This window comes from Callorhinus ursinus, unplaced genomic scaffold, assembly GCF_003265705.2.
Source record: "Callorhinus ursinus isolate GAN/ISIS: 27379988/994484 unplaced genomic scaffold, GSC_fseal_2.0 scaffold9, whole genome shotgun sequence".
NCBI lineage: Eukaryota > Metazoa > Chordata > Mammalia > Carnivora > Otariidae > Callorhinus > Callorhinus ursinus.
This window is the reverse complement of record NW_027397071.1, coordinates 5069032-5075031: the sequence shown is the minus strand read 5'-3', so window position 1 is coordinate 5075031 and position 6000 is coordinate 5069032. Positions and strand designations below refer to the sequence as shown.

At 41.9% G+C, this 6000-nt stretch overlaps 1 pseudogene; it reads left to right on the top strand.

Moving 5' to 3' along the window:
- The first annotated feature begins 3380 nt into the window (after positions 1 to 3380).
- On the top strand, positions 3381 to 3866 carry LOC112824321 (peptidyl-prolyl cis-trans isomerase A pseudogene; annotated as a pseudogene).
- The last annotated feature ends 2134 nt before the right edge of the window (positions 3867 to 6000 follow it).

The following is a 6000-nucleotide window of genomic DNA, read 5'->3' as shown; positions in this document are numbered from 1 at the left end:
AGAGGCAAATTTGGATCCTAGCTTTTCTTGTTTTTAAATTGAGATTCATGAAACTTAAAATTAACCATTTAAAAAGTGAATATTTCATTGGTATTTAGTACATTCACAGCGTTCTGCAACCACCACCTCTATCTAGTTCCAAAACATGTTCATCACCCCAAAAGGAAAGCCCATACTCATTAAGCTATTACTCCCCACTTAACCCACCCCTAGCTCCTGGCAACCACCAATGTGCATCCTGTCTTTATGGGTTTACCTATTCTGGATATTTCGTATAAATGGAATCATACAATATGTGACCTTTTGTGTCTACCTTCTTTTACTTAACAGTGTTTTTGAGGTTCACTTACATTGTACCATACATCGGTACTCATTTCCTTTTTTTTTTAAAGATTCTATTTATTTATTTATTTGACAGAGAGAGAGATAGCGAGAGCAGGAACACAAGCAGGGGGAGTGGGAGAGGGAGAAGCAGCCTCCCCGCTGAGCGGGGAGCCCGATGCGGGTATTGATCCCAGGACCCTCGGATCATGACCTGAGCCGAAGGCAGACGCTTAACCGACTGAGCCACCCAGGCACCCAGTACTCATTTCTTCATATGAGTTAATTAATATCTTATTGTATGTTTATACTACAATTTGTTTATCTTTTTATCTATTGATGGGCATTTGTTCTGTTTCCATCTTTTGGCTAAAGTGAATAGTGCTGATGTGAACATGTATTTGAATACCTGTTTTCAATTCTTTTGGGTATGTATTTAGGAGTAGAATTGTTTGGTTATTTGTCAATTCTATGTTTTACTTTTTGAGGAATCACTGAACTATTTTCCATAATACTGAGCTATTTTACATTCCCATCAGCAATGTACTAAAGTTTCAGTTTCTCCACGCACTCACTAACATTGTTACTATTTAAAAAAAATTTTTTTTAAAGATTTTATTCATTCATTTCAGAGAGAGTGTGAGTGAGAGAGCACAAGAAGGGGGAGAAGCAGAGGGGTGGGAAGAAGCAGATGACCTGCCGAGCAGGGAGCCTGACGTAGGGCTTGATCCCAGGACCCCAGGATCTGAGCTGAAGGCAGCCCCTTAACCGACTGAGCCACCCAGGCACCCCTTAGTTACTATTTTTTTAAAATTATAGCTATATCCTAGGGTGTATGAAGTGGTACTTTATTATGGTTTTGATTTGCATTTACCTCGTGGCTAATGATGTTGATTTTTTTCATGTGTTTGTTGGCTATCTCTATATCTTCTTTGGAGAAATGTGTAATCAAGTCCTTTGTGCATTTTTAACAGGGATTTTTTTGGTCTTTTTTGTTGTTGAGTTGTGAGAATTCTTGATATTCTGGATACTACATATATGATTTGCAAATATTTTCTCCCATTCTGTAGATTTTATTTTCACTTTTTTGAGAATGTTCTTTGAAGCATAGAAGTTTTTAATTTTGATGAAGTCCAATTTATCTATATTTTCTTTTGTTATTCAAAGTTTTGATGCCAAACCTGGGAAACCATTTCTGAATCCAGGATCATGTCAGTTTACCCCTGTGTTTTCTTCCAAGAGTTTTATGGTTTTTGCTCTTAAATTTAGGTCATTAACCCATTTTGAGTTAACTTTTTATATGATATGAAGCAGGGGTCCAATTTCATACTTTTGCATGTAGATATCCAGTTGTCGCAGCATTTGTTGAAGGGACTATTCTTTCCCCATTGAATGGTATTAGTATCTTTGTAACAAATCAATTAGCCATAGATGAATAGGTTAGAGACTGGTTTTAAACTACTGCAAAACCAAATGGACATTTTTATCTTACTACAAAGATTCTAAAAAATTTGATCGCAGATTAATGGGGGTGTATAAGGATTTTCCTGGTGTTACACATTCTGGTCTCTTGGTTTAGTTCTTACAACAGGATATGGTAGTGAGGAAGCATGTGATAGTGGAAAGAGCATTCTCTGTACACTGCCTAGGGTTTGAATCACATCTCTCTGCATTTACCTTTCATTGATCTTAGGCAAATAACATTACCTGCTTCTTGAGGACAATGTCTAGAGGTTTCTTAGTTGAATTTATTATTATGGTGGTCATTATTGGTAAGCTGCCAAACCCTGCAATCATGTTTCTGAACTTTGTTCTTCTACTGCAATGACAACTGTGTGGGAAAGGGTGTCCATTGGATCTTTTCTCCATATAGTGTATTGTAGAAGAAAGAAGTTTGGTGTTTACTTTTTCATTGTACATTCTGTTCTCCCTCCACCTTCCACTTAGTGGTGTGGATTCACAAAAGCAACTGTGCATTTTTTCCCAACTCTGTACTCTGTATCATCATGTTGGTAGCTTGATATTGGCCATGGTGGGAGTATATACACACCAGGGGAATAATCAAACACTACAAATCAAATTTGTTTTTTCCAGTGAGCTGGCTCAGTAGCTTACCATTGCTCCCACTCCTGTCTTACCTTATTAATTTTTAATAATTCTTTTTAAAAGATTTTTATTTATTTATTTGAAGGAGAGAGAGAGAGAGAGAGAGCACAGCAGGGGGAACAGCAGAGGGAGAGGGAGAAGCAGGCTCCCCACTGAGCAGGGAGCACAACATGGGGCTTGATCCCAGGACCTTGGGATCATGACCTGAGCTGAAAGCAGATGCTTAAAGACTGAGCCACTCAGGTGCCCCAAATTTAATAATTCCTTAAAATTCAGTTTAAGTGAACTCTCACTTTGGAAGTGTGTGACTCCTCTCTGCTTTCAGAGAAACCAGTGCATAATTTTATTGCCTTTTCAATGACTTTTTAAGGATCAAATTCAATGTCAGGATTTAACCAGAGAAGCAGAACCAGGGATTCTAAGGGATTTATTGCAAGGAATTAGCTGGCACAGTTGTGGAGGGTGGCTGAGTAAGTCCAAAGACCATAGGCAGATAGAAGGTCAGGGAGAAAAGATCACAAGTAGGTTGGGACCCATGGGCGTGAGCTGTTTGGAGTCGTCTTCTTCATTCCCTTGACTCCCTGCGTCATTAGTCTCTCCTCTCTTCACTACCATCATTCCTGTCATCTTACAAACATAGTCTGCTTCATGTTAAAAGCAACCTTAAATCTGGACCTTAAATCCCAATCTAGATACCATCCCACTTCTCTGCTCCTCCATGCAGCTAAACTTCTAGCCAAATGAACAGAGAATGTTTCTATCTGTTGTGTTTTGCTACCTCTCCTCCAATTCACTTTTTTTTAAGTCAACAACTTTTATTGTAATTAATATATTTTATAGAAACAGGAATGTATCAAAGGTCAGGGTAATATGAAAAAAAAGTTTTAAAACTTCAAGTTTGAGCAGACGCTGTGGCCCTCCAGTTGTCCCCCAGCCGCCGCTGAAACCCAACCATGGTCAACCCCACTGTGTTCTTCGGCATCTAGGAAGACTATGAGTGCTTGGGCTGGGTCTCCTTTGAGCTGTTTGCAGGCAAAGTTCCAAAGACAGCAGAGAACTTTTGTGCTCTGAGCACTGGGGAGAAAGGATTTATTATAAAGTTTCCTGCTTTCACAAGATAAATGCAGGATTTATGCGTCAGGGAGCTGACTTCACAGCCAAAATGGCCCTGGCAGCAAGTCCGTCTATGGGGAGAAATTCCATGATGAGAATTTCATCCTAACGCACATGGGTTCTGGCATCTTGTCCATGGCAAATGCTGGACCCAACACAAATGGTTCCCAGTTTCTCATCTGCACTACCAAGCCTGAGTGCTTGGATGGCAAACGTGTGGTCTTTGGCAAGGTGAAAGAGGGTATGTGGAAGCCATGGAACGCTTTGGGTCCAAGAATGGCAAGACTAGCCAGAAGATCACCATTGCTAACTGTGGACAACTCTAATACATTTGACTTGTGCTTTATCATAACTACACAGACCATTCCTTCTGTAGCTCAGGAGAGTACCCCTTCAACCCCACCTGCTCGAAATATCCCATAATCTTTGTGCTCTCGCTGCAGTTCTGTGGGTTCCCTATTTTCCTTACTCCCTCCAAGTCCAGCTGGATTGCAGAGTTCAGTTTATGATTATGAGATAAAAACTAAACAACCACAACAAAATAAAACTGCGGGTTTGTACATGTTGCTCTATTTACATCTGGAACAGGTACAGCAGCAGTACTTGTCCAATGCCTCCTTGTAGATGCAGCCCTGCCCCCCCGTGGCACCACGCACTGGGCAGCAGGAGTAGCAGTTCTTCTTCAGGAGGTGCATTTTTTTTTTTTAAAGATTTTATTTATTTATTTGAGAGAGAGCATGAGAGGGGGGAGGGTCCGAGGGAGAAGCAGACTCCCCGCCGAGCAGGGAGCCCGATGCGGGACTCGATCCCGGGACTCCAGGATCATGACCCGAGCCGAAGGCAGTCGCTCAACCAACTGAGCCACCCAGGCGCCCCAGGAGGTGCATTTGCACTCTGCATTTGCAGGAGCCAGTGCAGGTGCGGGAGCAGTTAAGGGTCCATTTTGAGCAGAGGTGAGGTTGGAGGTGCAAAGCAGGTGACACACAGGGAGACATGCTGGAGGCATGGCTCCAATTCACTCTTCAATCTTCTATATAATCTGGTTTTATTCTCACCACAACTACTAAAACTGTTGTTTTCAAGGTCACCATGGCAGGCACTTTTGATTGACTAAGGCTTTCATTCCCAACCCCCTTTTCCCTTGTCCACTTTCTCTGTAGAGGCTAGAAAAATCAAACTCTCACCTTCCCAGAGCTTCCCTTGGGGTTCAGGGTGGCTGTATGACATAATTCTGACTAATGAGATCCAAAAGAATTCTGAGGATAGGAGTTTCCTCTGAAAGTTTTTCTTTCACTTTTTTTTTTTTTTTTAACCTGGGCATGGAGCCCAAAACAGGGCTTGAACTCAACGGCCCTGAGATCAAGACCTGAGCTGAGATCAAGAGTCAGATGCTTAACTGACAAAGCCATCCAGGTGCCCTGGAAAGCTTTTCTGTTCTCTCTCTCTTTTTTAAGATTTTATTTATTTGAGAGAGAGATAGTGAGAGAGAGCATGAGCGGGGGTGGAGAGAGGGAGAAGCAGGCTCCCTGCTGAGCAGGAAGCCCAGTGCGGGGCTCGATCCCAGGACCCTGGGACCATGACCTGAGCCAAAGGCAGACGCTCAATGGACTGAGCTACCCAGGTGCCCCAGGCTTTTGTAGTCATAATAAAGGGACATATTTGATGGGCTCCACACCCTTGTTTTTTCCCCCTCTGCCTTGTACACGAGTCCAGAGTAACGACACCTATCATGCAGCCATCAGGGAAAGTCCAAGGGAATCACAGCAGCTCCAACATGCAGCTGCCAACTAGTGCCTGTAGCGGCTCATCTCCAGACTTTTTGTTGTGTGTGGGGGGAAAAAAGCAAGATTCTTATTTGGGTTCAACTTGATTTTTTGTTGTTGTTTCTTGATTCTGAAATCAGTTCTTATTAATATAGTCACCACCAACTTTCATGCTGCTAAATTCAATAGACTCTTTGCTTTCCTGATCTCTTTTAGATTCTCAGTAGCATTCCACACTGTTGAGCACCTTCTCCATGAAACATACGTCTCTTTTCTTATTTTTATTTTTATTTTTTATATTATGTTATGTTAATTACCATACATCACATCATTAGTTTCGATGTAGTGATCCATGATTCATTGTTTGCATATAACACCCAGTGCTCCATGCAGAACGTGCCCTCTTTAATACCCATCACCAGGCTAACCCATCCCCCCACCCCCCTCCCCTCTAGAACCCTCAGTTTGTTTTTCAGAGTCCATAGTCTCTCATGGTTCATCTCCCCCTCTGATTTCCCCTCCTTCACTTTCCCCTTCCTACTATCTTCTTCTTCTTTTTTTTTTTTTTGATATATAAGGTATTATTTGTTTCAGGGGTACAGATCTGTGATTCAACAATCTTGCACAATTCACAGCGCTCACCATAGCACATACCCTCCCCAATGTCTATCACCCAGCCTGCCTCTTTCTTAGTTTT